Source organism: Saimiri boliviensis, chromosome 4 (assembly GCF_048565385.1).
Source record: "Saimiri boliviensis isolate mSaiBol1 chromosome 4, mSaiBol1.pri, whole genome shotgun sequence".
Taxonomy (NCBI): domain Eukaryota; kingdom Metazoa; phylum Chordata; class Mammalia; order Primates; family Cebidae; genus Saimiri; species Saimiri boliviensis.
Genome location: NC_133452.1, coordinates 122,564,321 through 122,580,720, shown reverse-complemented (window position 1 = coordinate 122,580,720; position 16,400 = coordinate 122,564,321). Strand labels below are relative to the sequence as shown.

The 16,400-nt window shown below is 36.4% G+C and overlaps 1 long non-coding RNA gene across 1 annotated transcript; it reads left to right on the top strand.

The window, feature by feature from the left end:
- The first annotated feature begins 200 nt into the window (after positions 1–200).
- Positions 201–10,168, top strand: LOC141584328 (uncharacterized). The gene is made up of 3 exons (XR_012517324.1): positions 201–289; positions 1,528–1,682; positions 3,153–10,168. It is a non-coding gene; the product is annotated as an uncharacterized LOC141584328 (long non-coding RNA).
- Positions 10,169–16,400: the final 6,232 nt, after the last annotated feature.

Genomic DNA, 16,400 nt, shown 5'->3' with positions numbered 1-16,400 from the left:
TTGCCTTTGTCTCCACATCCACCATCTTTAAGGACTTCCACTCCACTTTCCTCATGTCATATACTATTAGAAAATTGCTTCCATAATAACAGAGGGTGCAGGTTCTGGGGCCAGATTGTTCGAGTTTGAATTCTAATTAGCCGAGACACCTTGGACAAGTTATTTAATATCTCTGTGCTCAGCTTCCTCGTCTGTAAAAAGGGGATGATAGTTGTATTTTTCTTATAGGGTTGTCATGACGATTAAATGTTAATACGGGTGAAAATTTTGGAATACTGCTGGAGAAACAGTAAGTATAATATTTAAGAACGTTGTTTTTATTTATGTTGGGCCCCATAAAGTTTTATGACCTATGTCTACGGAATAGGTACTGAATAAACATTTTTAAAACTAGTGATAAAATACCATTTTCTACATAATATTTTGTCAATTTTATAAAAGACTGAAAATATTTAGTGCTGGTGGGAAAGTGGGCACTGCTGGCAAAAGTACAGTTGGTACAGCCTTCATGTACAATATGAAATGCACCACGACAAGGCTCGGTACTCCATATATAGGTATGCATTATTCTGGAACGTTCATAGCGACAGAATATTTATTGCATGCTTTACTGAAGAGCATGGGGACATCTAGATTGCTTGTGTGTCACAAGCAGGTCATGAGAAACTAGGACCACTGCTTGATAACTACCCTTCAGCCACTTTTCACCATTATTTTTGTGCCATCACCTATGTACCATATTGGAGCTAATGCTGAGTTCAAAGTTAGAGTCCTCTCGAACACCTAGAGGTTCTGCGACAAACATGCCCATTACTTTCTAGTTCCTCATTTCTTTTTGGTTAGTTCTACAGAATCACCTCTTTTTCTCAAGGTGTGGGTAGGTCCTTGAGGGTATAGGGAAGAAGATCCTGGCAATCACTTCATTGATCTACTCCAAACATACTCTCTAAGACTGTATCGCTGCAGATACAGGAAGTCATTTGGAGGTCAAAGCTAAGATGCTTTGTTAGGTGTGGTAACTTCCTGGTTAAGAAGCCTCAGCTTTGGATATGGTTGATTAAAACAGATTTAAAGATGAAATGAAAACACACAAATTTAATATCTCACCAGTTAAAAAAAATATACTAAGTAAACTTCTTGTTCATCGTTATTTTAAACTCCACACATAACTTGAGGAACTTTTTATGAAAACCTTTCCCTGCAACTCCTGGACCTGGGAAGTGGTTTCATTACTTATGCTATTGAGGCACATGTTCTTTTAGCCTGTTTGTGAATCCTTGTGCATGTGAATATGCCATATTCCAATATCTTTTGAATATAGGATTCCAAACATGTTCAGAGGTCTTTTCAGAAAAAAGCTCACTTCCTTTTTACAGCAGTTTATTGGAAAACACATAGCTTCTGTCTTCCTTTTATGCTGTTATAGGTCCTACATTGAATGGAAAGTTTGTTTCAAAATAATTCCATTAATTAGTAGAGAGCGTTGATCACTGATAAAATGATGTATCTGCTTTTGTTCACATGTAGAGTTGCTACAGCCCTTTCATTACTGGCTTTCTGCCCATCAGTATTACCTCAAGATGATTCAGAGCAAGGCTTTCTGGTTAAAATGTGATGAAGGCTAAAATCAAAATGGCAGAGAGCCGAGAACACTCCAGGTGGAACATAAGTTCGCTTATAAGGTAAAGCACTCATGTAAGGTGAGTCTGTACCCTGGTGTTCAACTCAGCTTGAATTTTAGCTGAATAATTCTGTGCAGCTCCATTTGTTACTTAATGTAGTTATGAAAATGTATTTGCCCTTTGGTCTTTGACATTCCCCACACATCTTTTAGAGTGCTTAACATTCTTTCTGTTCCTTTCAGGGGAAAAATGTACTTCCTTTTTACTATTGATAATAGAATATTTTGAGTGATTTTTTTTTTTTGCTTTAAAAATTATGATAGACCTCCATGGTGAGAACATATGATTTACTATGCCAAGCTGTTTTGCTGATTTAGCTTCCAGATGCACAAGAAAATGAAAGGCAGAAGTGAACAGTTTAGATCAAACAGTAGATATCACAAACAAAATGACAGATACAACTCTTGAAAAACGTGAAATGCAGTAGTTAAGATTAAATTTAGTAATTGCCTTGGGAATTAGCTCTATGTAGAACATGGTATATAGAACATTGAGATAATCTTTGGTAGGAAAAGGATTATCTCACTGTAATCAATCCAGTGGAAAAGAACACCCCTTACTTGGCCATCTTTCTCTGTGAGCACACAGGCCATTCATAGAACAACCTTTATTTTCAGCCACCAGCTATTGGGGTCAGAGTGAGTTGTGTCTGTGACTGTGTGTACATCCTTTGGCTACAGGCACTTGAAACTAATTTTTAAATGTACTAAAAAATTCCAAAAGCCAAGTTATAGTAATCCAGCTGCCCTCTGATAATGAAAACTCAGCCTAATTTTTACTTTTTTTTTTAATAATGAAAAGCTTCTTCAGAAATAATTTAAAAAGATAAATGTAAATACTTTAGGTGTATTGACAAACATTTTCATTGAGGGGGAATACTGATATTATTTCACCCTCAGAGTAACTCCATTTTTTAATGTTTGGGTAAAACAAGTTATTAACAACAGTTAAATATTATGCAATGTGTAATATTATACATGTATGTGTATATACATAGATATATATGTATATATGCATATATGTACCATGCAATACATATATATCATATATTTTATATATGAAACATGTAATACATACAATATATGGATTTGATCTTTTATGTATGAAATATATAATATATATTATATATAATAAATATATTACATATATTTACATATGATTGCATTATGTACTATATTGAAATTTATTACAAATGTATTTTACATATATAACATATATATGTAATATATTTTGGAGATTTTTAATATAGTTGAGAACATTAGCTTCTTGAGGTTTGAGATCAGACCTGAATCTTGCTTGCCTAACAGTAAGCAGTGACAACTTAAAGGGATAGATTTCAGACCTAGAGTACAAAAAGGCATCTAAGGGGAAGAACATTTGAAATGTCGCCTGTCCCTATCTATCTACTGATTTATCTGTCTGTTTATCTCTCTCTCTCTTTCCATCTGTCCATCTATTTGGATTCGCCAGAGGATGAAAAGGACCATCTTTATGAGCATCTTGCAGGGAGCTGGGAGGACTCATGCTGGCTGGTGCCTATCATCCTCTACATCTTAACTTAATTCTGAAGCATGAATTTCAGCTGAAAGGAGGCTCAAGCTTTCTTTTTTTTTTCTTTTTTTTTTCTTTTCGAAACAGAAACACAATAGAATTTATTTTCTTTATTTTTGCTGAGGGAGAAACAGTCTCCTGGTAGCAGAGCAGTATTTTCAAAAGCTTCTTAGGTGTCTTTAAAAACAAGGAGATGACTGAATTGTAAGTGCTGCCTTTTTTCTTAATAAACTTCAGACAGTCAGCACATCACACACTGACAGTCACATTTGATTATGGTTTATATTTCTTACCATCAGAATATTTCTTTGCCTGAAAAATTGTTTCCATATTTACTACCTCCACATCCTCCCCTAGAAATGAGGTAGAGTCTGTCAGTGGGTAATAATTTCTGTGACTCAATATATTTTCCATTCTCGTTGAAGGCTGTAGGACAGAGGTCAGGCCTAGCTTTACATTCTCTATCTTCTTTGAGGTTGTAGAGCAGAGGTCAGGCTTAGCTTGCCAGTCACTGCAAATTCCCTTTATTTTTATAATATGCTATGCTGAGTGTTAATGATAACATGGGGCACCAAGGCTTTTTTCCCCTCTCATTATTCTGTATTTGAAATTAACCGAGTATTAAAATTAGGCACCTTTTTCCCTAGGTAAAGATGTGTTTCAATTCCCATCTCTAATTTTAAAGTGTGTCACTAGGTTAAAAAAAAAAACACGATAAAACTGTGGTAATTATGTTCTAAACTATATTGGTGAGGAGAAGTAATAATTCAATCATTCCACTTAGGAGACCAGAGGTTGTTATTAAAGATCGTCTGCAGGCAAAGAGAAACCAATGGGATCATCATCAATGCAAAACCACAGAAACACAAAAACTGATTCTATCAAGATGCAGTAGGTAAAGAGTAAATGTGACAGAATCTACAAAAGTGAAAAACGAATACATAGGCTCAAATTTTCAAGTGGATGATTTTAGAGAGATATACTTGATAGGTGTTCGTAAGTCAGGCTTAAAAATGCCTCACAGAACAAGACTTGTTTCATGTTAATTTTGAGTTAAATTTTAAAACATGAGTTGCAAAGTTTAATCACCTAAGTCTCAAAGAGTTGTTTATAGAATTAGGTGGCTTAGTATTTGCAACATATTCAGAAGAGTGTTTGTCACATAATAAGCACCGTAAGAGTTCCCTTGTATTATTTTTATCTCAGTTGGTCCTTGCATAATTCTATCAGGTGGATACTGCTATTATTCCCTTCAGGTGTGCCTCAGAAGATGCAGTCTTTTGCTTGGAAAAACTACATGTCCCTACTCAATACCGTTTTCATGGGGACTATCACTTAGGTGATTGTCCTTCTCTGGTCCAGAGGTGGGCTGCAGCAGAAGCTCGTCTCTTCAGAGGTTCTCTCCTTTGATTTTGAATTTTAATTAATTAATTAATCTAGAGGCAGAGTCTGACTCTGTTGCTTAGCCTGGAGTACAGTAGTGCGATCTCGGCTCACTGCAACCTCCTCCTCCCAGGTTCAAGTGATTTTCCTGCCTCAGCCTCCCAAGCAGCCGGGATTACAGATGCATGCCACCACACCGGCTAATTTTTAGTAGAAACGAAGTATTTTTAGTAGAAACGAAGTTTGGCCATGTTAGCCAGGCTGGTCTCAGACTTCTGACTTCAGGTGATCTGCTCATCTCGGCCTCCCAAAGTGCTGGGATTACAGGTGAGACCTACTGTGCCTGGCCTTGATTTTGAATTTTAAGTGGCAATGAGAACTGTCGGAATGTATCCCTGTAGAGAACGACCTGGATCCCAGGGACATACCCCAGTTTATGTGCTTTCTGAACGTGGTTCTTCAGAATTTACTTTGATCCTTGAGCTACTCCGTATCTTTCCATTCAGTTGTTTCCATTGTGACTTTGGTTCTGTGTGGCTTTCTGCTTGGGTGAGGGGGTCTGGTGTATGACGGAGGCAAATGACAGTGCCCTGTCACAGTCATCCGTGCTGTTGCCTGAGCTGGCCTAGGAAAAGCTAATGTGGTGGAAACCTTTGTCCTGGGAAAGGAGGGGTTCAAATGGCCCCAGGACAAACATGGTGCCTTACTTGTCTAGTACAATAAAATCATGGTGATAAAGGGAATCTCAAATTTTTTTCACCTGTTTTACATCATCAGATTAATGATTATCTGGTGGAGGTCTGAAGTATTCTTAAGTGCCCATGTTTATCTAGTCACTTTCTTTGTTCATTTGTATATGACTATATGACCACTCTGTTTATAAATCTGATTTTTATTTCCTCTTGTTCAGGCGTCCCCAAACTTTTTACACAGGGGGTCAGTTCACTGTCCCTCAGACCGTTGGAGGGCTGCCACATACTGTGCTCCTCTCACTGACCACCAATGAAAGAGGAGCCCCTTCCTGAAGTGCAGCCGGGGGTGGGGGGGAACATGGCCTCAGGGGGCCGCATGTGACCCACGGGCCAACCTGCTCTTGTCGATAGCAAATATGATCAACTTCTTAAAGGGACCATGGTTTTTTCTACCCACCGGGACCCGTGATTCATCGTCTCGCAAGGTTTTCCAGTTATTCTGACTATTCTCAACCCTGTTCAGTTGTTCTCGTTTTCCCGTAGAGCTGCCATTCCGTTCTCTCTTTTAGATGTTTGCTCATGTTGTTTCTCCCACTTGAAATGCTCTTTCTCTCCCACTTTATCTTTGAAAAACCTGTACTATCTTCAAACCTCAAGTGGCCCTAACTTCTTCATGTGTCAATTTATGTTGATTTCTCTCTGAATTCCCGTAGCACTTACAATCGGTACTTCACAGTATAGTAGTTATTTTATGTGAGTATTTACCTGAATGGTAAGATTCACATCAACCATGATCAGTTGGTCTTTCCCCCAATATTTTAGTATCAAACATTTTAAGCATTCAGACAAATCAAAAGGATTTCACAGTGTAAACAGTGGTGTGCCTACCTACAATTCACATTTTGCTGTACTTGATTATCATTTTGCTATCTTTGCACCATACTTATATATCCCGCTATTCGTCCATCTTTTCACCTTTCTGTTTGCATTGCAAAAGAAGCTGCAGAGATGAGCGTATTTCACCAGATGCTGAGGCATACTTCAGCATGCTTAAAGTGTGGGTCAGTCTTTTTTATATTTTTTGTGATTAACTTTTCTCTTCTCCATAGACTCCAGCAGAGTACTGACCACGTTGTAGATGTTCAATTCTTTCTCCCTGGATTGAATTTAGGTACCACGTTGAAAAGCATATGAAACTAAAGGTGTTTAAGCCCAGATAAGTGGTCTCTGGAGCCTCAGAGGCAGATAGAGGTGGGTGTGTTTTACAGACTTTTGGAAAAGATATCTCTGTACAAAGCTTGTATTAGCCCAAATTGTGACTTCTCAAATATGTCCTAGGAGTATGTGCAGGCAAAGTCTGAGAAGGCACTTGGCTGAGAAACTAGACAGGCTACCATTTGATTGACTGAAATACTAAGAACATTGATGCTGCAGAAATAAGAGACAGATATTCTAGTTTATCTGAAGGTAGTTCGAAATGAGGTTATAAAATAGTCATAAAAATGGGGTTCATGTGCAGCAGCCTGTTCCATTGAACCCAGGTGGGTGGAAATTTAACTCCTTACAGAGCCAGCACACTCTCCGGAGAGACAATTTGGGACCAGGCAGACGATGGCTTTGCAAGGACGCTGCTTTCCTGAATCCGTGTAGGCAGTGAGTTTCTGACATCTTATTAGGGGAAAGAAAGTCACAGTGCTTTTCAGATTCGGTAACACTTTTTAAAAGATGTTACTATAGCAGTCATTATTCACCCTGACTTCTTTCTTTAACAGAGATTTATTTATATCCATATCCACATCCACATACATTGCTTCATTCTTCAAATGACAGGTTTCTTCTCATCCACGTGTCTCTGATCATCACCTCTTTGGCATTCTCTCCTGACTCTTCATTGAATCCCTCCCACCCCCCTGCCATTATGCTGTATCTCTGCATTCCATTTTACCTGAAACATTTTTCAAAATGACTAACTATATACTTTTTAACTTGTTTCTTACATTTATCTTAGTGTGCTAAAATTTCATAATGTCAGAAACACATTTTTCCATTATCCTCTGTAACTGTAGGGTCTTAAAGTACCTGACTCATAGTAGACTCCTAATTAAAATGTACTGAATCATGTATACTGAAAATACATGAATAGGGAGAAAATTTAACTCTCACCCTGGCTCTTTCCTTTCTTCATTTTCTAGTACTTTTATATATCCTGGCTCCTTGACTGGGGCCTGTGCTCAAACTTGACTTTTTGGGCAGTGGCACAAGTTAGAAAATCATCTACTCTATCTGTAAACTTTCATTCCTTCAGCAAGTGGCTCTCACAGCCAGGGGTTAGGAGAAAATTTTATCTGATGGAAGAAATTGACCACAAGCTGTGAATGATTGAGAACTTTGCTTAATGTGTTAAATCTCCTGAGGATGTTTACCTGTTATGAGAGTGGTAAAATCTGGTGGTATGACTAAGGAACTTAAGTAATTTCAGACAGTGTAGGTGAAACAGAGACTCAGCTGTCTAAAATCACAATGTGAATGATTTGAAAATTGAGAAAAGCGGATTCATTCTTCTTTGAGCATATGATAATCTCACTTTTGTTATACATCTTTATATTATAAGGGGAATACTGAATTCCACTGTCTCTGACAGATTATCTGGTGGCTGATACACTGAATTAAGAATGTAGGGAATAGTTAGCATGGTGAGAATTTCCCAAATCATGTTGTTGAAAATAGGTTAGGAGCCGGGAGTATTTTGTTTACAGAAAAAAACACAGGGGAGATAAGAAAACTTTGCTTCATTCATTTGAGAAATTTCCTTTGAACACATACTGTATACTAGCAATAAATTAAGTGCTGTGGAGAAAAAGTGATTAAAAACACTAGTCCTGCCTGCACGGAGTTTATATTTCATGATTAGGAAATAGTTAAGGACAGTAAAGTGAAAAGAGGAAGATAAATTCATGGTTATGCGTGTTCTTTCTTTCTTTCTTTCTTTTTTTTAAAGAACAGGTAGAGGAATGCACATAAAATTGCAAGGATAAATACATTTCCTTAATGTAAACAAGTCCCTAACATGCACAGAGTCTATAAATGTGGAATGAAATGGGATGCCTTCTGGAATAGCAATTTCCCATTATTGTTAAAATTTACTTAATGCTGTCAAGCTTTAAAGTCTTAATAAGGTTTTAGATAAATCCCATATGCATTAGTGATGAGAATACAGACTTGCCCATAGCTTTTAAAAAATAAGATTCTGTGATTTTGTGTTACTCAAGATCACTAATTTTCACTTATGATGACCAGAGAAATGAGCATGATTGTTCTTATAAACAGAAGTCTTCCAGGTCAGGGTTGAAAAAGAGGAGTTACTTGATGTGGACTGTTTGATCCTCTCACAAAGAAAAAGAGTCAAGTGTTTTGTGAGCCTGGCATAATAAACAACTGATAGCTCTTTTCTTTATATATAGTAGGAAGTAAAACATAGGTCACAGAGAGGGGAAAGATAAAGGTAGCAGCATGTCACCTATAATAATATAAAAGATGGGTGGAGGAGAAAGACTGCCAATTGTGCATCTAGTTCTAACTTTCCCATTTTTGCCTTGAGTCAGGTGGATCTACACATCTCCTTTCTTCTCAGGCATGACGTTTCTTCAGCAGAAAAATGAGGGGATTGAACTTACGTTACTGTTGATGTAACTTTTCAATCTTACATTTAAGTATTTTAGAAAAAAGTAAACATATATTTTGTGAGAACACTTAATTATTTTGGACCATTAAAATAGTACGTTAGAAATAAAATTTGCTCTCTTCTCAGTGGATCAGTTAGAGTCATGTAATAAAAAAAAAAAAAAAAAACACTCCTCTTATTCCCGAGCCTAGGAATAAACCCAGCAATGAAAATTCTTTAATTAAACACTTAGATATATTTTTGAACAATCATATGTGATATTTTAAAACAATATCACATATCTCTCAAACAATAATCAGTAATCTTGGTTGATAAAAATCTGAAAAATAGCATATCAATTTGTGTCAATCTTTTAATTAGAAATAAATACTCATTTTAGTGTAACATACCTCCTTGTATTAGACAGAAGGGGAATGTGCTGAACTTTGCTGGATTTATGGAATTAAAAACATGTGTCTACAATAGAACTGTAATTGATCCACGTGATTTTCTAAGATGAAAAAATATATTTAAACAGTACCTACCAATTACAGCCTAATTAATTTTAAGTAATGGAATGTTATGGCTTGATGTGGTTTGGCTCCGTGTCTCAAATCTCATCTTGAATTGTAATAATCCCCACGTGTCAAGGGCAGGACCAGAGGACCAGGTGGAGGTCATTGAATCATGGAGGCGGTTTCTCCTGTGTTCGCTGATGAGTGAATCTCGCGAGGTCTGATGGTTTTATAAGCGCCTGGCGTTTCCCTGCTTGCCCTCATTCTCTCTCCAGTCGCCCTGTGAGGAGGTGCTTTCTGCCATGATTTTAAATTTCCTGAGGCCTTCTCCGGCCTGCCAAACTGTGAGTCAATTAAACGTCTTTTATTTTAAAATTATTTAGTATAAGGTGTCTTCACAGCAGTGTGAGTACAGACTAATATATGGCTTTTCTCATAATAGCAAATACGTTAAAAATTTTAATTTGTTATAAGTATAGCATCCTATAATAACTTATAAACATCTTTAAAATACATTTAAATTTATCATATGCACTTTGTGGGCTAAGTGAAAATAACTTTTCCTACCCCTTTTTGAATTTCCTGAATTTATAAATGGTATGCTAATTCCATGTTTCTTGCAATATATTATCATGATTAGAATAAAACTTGTGCTAAATTTTATTGTGTGAAATTTCTAATAGAAAAATGGCAGTTGCATATGTGAAAATAGAAAATAAAAGTTTTAGATTTTGTATGTTTTTAAGTCTTACAGTTGAGTTTTCAAATTTTGTTATGTTCACTAATTTTATAAAGCTTATTTTAGAATTAAAAATGAGAATTTTGAATATTTTTTAAGATTTTCATGAAATGTAAAGTATGAGACATTTTAGCTTCATTTGTTGCTGTGCAATATTGAGTAGTGATTAGAGTTAGACTCTGGATTAAAATTTCTTGACTGTGACAACTTCTGTGTGATTTTTCAGTGTCCTGAGGCCCTTATATGCCTCATTGTCCTTTCCTTTAAAATAAGTATAATAGTAACTCACTGGTTGAATATTATGAATAAATAATGAAATACAGGTGTAAATAATTAACTACAGGTGAAGACTAGGCAGTATGCTTAGAAAATAGTAAGAGCTTAATTAGTGATAGCTATATTATCATTAATATAACTTGATTCTTTTTTCTTAAAGAAAATGTCTAAGAAATTTTTTTTCTTTAAGAAATTTTCTTTAAGAAAAAAGAATCAACAGCCTCTCCATTTAACCTGAAGGCCCTGTGTTAATGTCCTTCCTTTTTTTGACACATAACTTTTGGAGTTCCCATTAGGTTTAAGTCAATTTTCTTCTTTATGAACATTTTATTGTTTGTGTATTTGCATATGGCAAACCTACTGCAAATCTCTCTAAAAAGCTAAATTTTCATGGTTTTTACATACTTAACTAATCCCCTTTAGTAAGATTTCTGCGGTAGAGTCTGTATAATTGATTCTCTTCTGACTAACATTTCAACCCTCTTGTTTATATTGTGTTGATTCAGTTTCACATGTGGTCCTGGGGATTATCTCTAATACATACTTTATTCCTAGCGTTCTTATAGTAATTTACATGTGACAAAAGGAAGAGATCTTGCACCATTTATTTGATTTTTGGAGATGAGATAACAAAAGATTAATAGAAAAATCCTTCACAAGACACGGGCATGCTGGGAATTGAGAACGAAGGAGTTCAGTGTGTGTTGGGACCAGTCTAAGCCAGCTTTTAGAGAGGGATTGTCTTGCAGAAAGTATAGTATACAATTTCATAGGATAAAACAGAATACTTAGGGAAGGAATTGTAACATTAACTATGATGCATGTGGTGGGAAATGTGGGACTGTGTTTGGGCCAGTAGAGATTATGGCTTCAAAGAGTGGGAAGCCCATGAAACTTGGGTGTTAGAGGAGGATAAAGATGTAAGGAGCTGAGAAAAAAAGCTTGATTATAAGACACATGATTTGTTCATGAAATGATAAATGATGGAGATTGGGGAAGTTTTCTATTGATGATGTGCTTTGAGAGTGACCTCATTTAAAGAATATTTCAGGAATGGGTTGTATAGCATGGTTAAATATAAGGGCTCTAGAGTAAAATGGCCTAGGAACCCTGTTTTAGTTGCTTACAGTTGCATGACTTTAGATAAATTACTTAATCTCCTTAAGTCCCAGTTTTCTCACTTCTTAAATGAATATCATAAAAAAAACTAATCCTTAAAAATATTTTAAAGAATAAGTGTGTAAAAAATATTTATCATAGTGACTGTCATGTAAGTGCAAAATAAATGTGTATGACATAACTAGTAATGGACCTGAAGAAATGACTAAATGAGATTAATGCAGGTGAAGTTTTCAGCATATCCTTTAACTATAACAGACTCAAAACTTAACAGACACTTATATATCCACCTCACAATCATCTGGACAGTTTTCTTCCCTGTTGATACAGAAACAGATATGCTTACTGTAGTACAGACAGGAAGAGGCATGTGTCCACTCTGTGACCCTGCCAGAGCTTGGCCTCTGATGGCACCAGGACTATTGCTTTCTCGTTTATGAAACTGCAAAGGAGACAAGCCTAACAAGCAAGAACCTTCAAAGACATTTTATCCAGGGATAGTGGATTAGTCACTCTGCTATACCTAATCATGAAGTGTTTGTAATAAGATGCTATAAAATAAATAGCGAGCATTTTTTCTAGTCCTACAGCAGCAATAGAAGAAATAGGTGTGTGTGTGTAACAAACCATAACAATAATACTTTCATCTGAGGGATACTTGATGTTTTTAAAAGCACTTTCATACATATGAAATTCACAGAAGCCTATATAGCAGAAAATGAGTGTTAATATCTTTGTTTCAAAAAAGAAACAGGTAAGATCCTTTGCAGTTATACAAAGAGTGCTTTGCCTCCTCACTTCCCCACTTGCAGGATTCTGCCTTTTAGGTGTCCTGTGCCTTCATTTTGAAGCAGAATAATCTATAAAGATTCCTCTTTTTATTCTATACCCAGGTATACTATATTTGGGTTGTGCTCTATGTTCTAATAATGTATCAGTGAGTGGCATTATTTGGAGTTACGTATGTCCGTGCTGATGCACATTTATACAATTAGCATTTTGTGGTTTTGGTATGATTAGTATTTAGCTGTTCTTTGGAAGAGTCACTGTTTCTTTGGGTCACTCCTCATAAGAAACAGTAGAACCAGTCATGAACACAGGAAATTTAGCTCCCTGGTTACTATGGTGGGTCTAGTTTATCTGAAAGCAACATTGGCTTGCTTAGGTGTAAGTCGAATTCAAATGCCTCAGGCCCCTTCAAGAGGTAAGGGCTGATTGTAGCTATTGGCCTCAATCAGTAACAGTGAATACTATGTGATGTGCTGCCCAGAGGCCTCTGGGATGAAAGGGGACGTGAAGGCCTGGTCCTCTTGACTACATTCTGGAAAATATGAACATCTTAAGTCCAGACTCCCCTTATGGACAGCTGAGGCCTCTGCCGCAACTACTTTGCAATTCGACTTCTGCCTCTGTTCAATCCTGTTTCCCTCGCTGCCTTCCAAGTCTTGTTCCTAATAAACTTTGTGCATGCAAATCTCCATAGCACAGACTGTTTCCAAGGAATCTGACCTAAGATGCAGTTACTAAGTTTCAGGGGACTGAGAACACTCTCTTAACTGCAGGAGTTATAAACCATCATAGAATATCCCTCTCCAGATATGTTTAGAAACCTTCAGGACTTGCTTGCACATGTATGCCAAATATCAGACTCGCTTGTTGGTGATTTCTGTGTATCATCCAAGACTTTGCTTTTTCCTGTTGTAAGAATTCTATACATTCCTGTTACATTCCTGCATTTCCTATTCAAAGAATTCTGTATATTCCTATTCTTTGAGGTTATGCCAAACCGGAACTGTCACTTTCTCTGAGGCTGAGGTGACAGAGGACTTGGGATCCTCCTTCACCCTAATTTCTGCTACAGGACCCCAGTGATGAGGGACACTGCTATAACCAAGCAAACAGGAGAATGCTCCTTTGCTATTTTATTCTTTGAGTAGAGGGGAAGGGATTCCCAGGGCATGTCCATCATATGTGACTGGAACTTTTTGCACTTCAAATGGTGGGAGCTGTATTTAGGTGTCAAACTAGCCCCTATGTAGATCAGCAGACAACACTGGGCACTGTGGATACAAAGTCATCACGAGGCACAGTGTATTCCTGTTTGGTGGTAATTGGCATAAGGCTTTGTCCTGCAAGCTCCTTCTTTATATCTTTGTTAAATTTTGTCTTTGAAGGGCAGGATGGAGTTTTGATATTACTGGCAATTAGAATTAGGCCAGCTATTACAAAGTTAGAAAGTAACAGAGACCAGGACAGAATTCTATTTCAAATACCATAAAATAGAAATTTACTGTGTCTTATGATGGCATTAAAATAAATTATCTGAAGAAATATTAAAACTTTGTTCTATATTTATTGAGTTCAAATACTTTGGCTCAATACCAGTACCTGTCTATGGAACCAGCTTTCAATTTTAAAGAAAATTAGTAAATCTTTGAAAAAGCCTTAAATTATTCTGAATTCTGTATTAGGTGGAAGAGAGTTCACAAATGTTAAATTGTAAAACAATTTATATCATCATATATCTACATTTTGTATGTTGATAAAGTCATGAGCAATTTGTTGAAGAGGAAGCTGGCATAGCTTCCTTTAGCTTCATTTACAAAGATAGGTTTTTTTTTTTTTTTTTTTTTTTTTGAGACGGAGTTTTGCTCTTGTTACCCAGGCTGGAGTGCAATGGCGCGATCTTGGTGATCTCGGCTCACCGCAACCTCCGCCTCCTGGGCTCAGGCAATTCTCCTGCCTCAGCCTCCTGAGTAGCTGGGATTACAGGCACGTGCCACCATGCCCAGCTAATTTTTTGTATTTTTAGTAGAGACGGGGTTTCACCATGTTGACCAGGATGGTCTCGATTTCACGACCTCGTGATCCACCCGCCTCGGCCTCCCAAAGTGCTGGGATTACAGGCTTGAGCCACCGCGCCCGGCCAGGTTTTTTTTTTTTTTTTTTTTTTTTAAATTAATAGAATGCTCTATATTTTGAGTGAACTTAGAATTCTAAAGAAGGTAATTGAGAGAAATGTTTTCAAGGATTGAGCTCTACCACTAGGAATAGGCTTCAAAAATTTTCACGATAAAGTCTGATAGTCATTTTAAGGCAGTAATCAAATACTCTCTAACCACAATGATGAATTCCAATTAAGGAGAGCTAGGGGGACTACCGAAGTGGGATGAAAAATACACAAAATATCAATATATTATTAAATGACATTACTTAATTAACTTCATTACTTAATTAACAAATCATCTCTTGATATTTCCCCTGAATCTTATTTTTCAACATGTTAAATCCTATTACTTAACTGTGCTGTACACCAGAGTGTTCTCTGACCCCCATCAACTATTGCTATGCTGTCCAAATTTTTATAATTTTCAATTTGCCCCAAGTCTTCATTTGTTGCATATTACTTTCTTATATAACTGTCAAAGTCTTGTCTTGAAAGTGATAAACTATACACATTTTAGAATTACAGAGAGAAGGCTTTTAAGAATGGAAGTTATTTTGCTGTATGCTCTGCCATGGCACAAAAATAATTCACACTTCCTCAGTAGTCTTTTCTGACAGTGGTAGAAATGTTCCACTAATAATAAAGGATGGAAAAAATCTGGAGTCTTCCTCAGCATGCATTCCTAGTGCTCAAAAACATTTCTTGCCTTTTATTTTTATTTATTGTTACTCTATGCATCAGAAATGATAGTATTTGATGGTGATTTGCTGAAGAGCTAACCATCCTTTCACCCGGAACTTTTCATTCTCAAACATTTTCTTCCATGAGCATGCAGATGCTCTTTCATCTGTTGTCCCCCAATAAATTTCTCATCTTCAAAATGGAGTTCATTTTTCATTTCATGTTAGAGATGTACTTGCTACTTGTCCCTTTCTCTTCAGTGGGGTGTTCGTGGTTGCTCTCAGGACTTGAGGATTACCCAGTTCTGTCTTCTCAGCCTTCCGTAAGATGAAGATTTGGGTCTGGAGTTTTCCCTTTTGTAATTTTGCTAGTTGCCCTTCTGTTTTGACCATTTGAACTGAATTGCACAATTTTAAGGGCACAAATGTGATTACACTGTCAAATAATCACTTCAAATATGTTTTTTAAACATCAAACTGGCTGGTAGAGTCCACTGGTACATTATCCCATAAATGTGCTCTGTAGACTCAGGTTCAGTTCGTATGCAGACTAAGATGATTTTGCTTCAAAAGCTTCACCTTATTAATTTTTGAATCAATAAGCACCAAACGAATACTTCCACGTTTCTCAAGAAATATGCTGATTTTAGAGACAACCTTATATAGTAGAACCTTCTATCCAATAATCCTAAACAGTACTAAATTTATCAAATTACAGATTAATAGATATCTTGAAGATTTTCATAAGCTTGTTATAAAAGAAATTGTAGTTTTAAAATAGATAGTCACAATTTAATACGAATAAATTGCATTGTTACTTGCTGTCCAGCTAGTTTTGATGTTTATTATATATGGACAGGCTATGTATGGATAAAGGTGCAGGAGTAACGTTTAGCTTTATATATTCACATACATTCCAATATAATGATAAGGTATTATCTGTACTTCCCATATTGAGCTTGAGTTTTCCTACATTTTCTCTAAGAAATACCAGATGGAAGAGCTGATAAAAAGATACAGAAATTAATATTGAAGTGATGAAGTTTGACCTTTTTAAGATGAAAATCTTGCCAAATTTTCCATATTGACATGGCAACATTTTATGAATAAATCTAATATCTTACAGATTTAGCACAGTTCAGAAGTCACCATCTG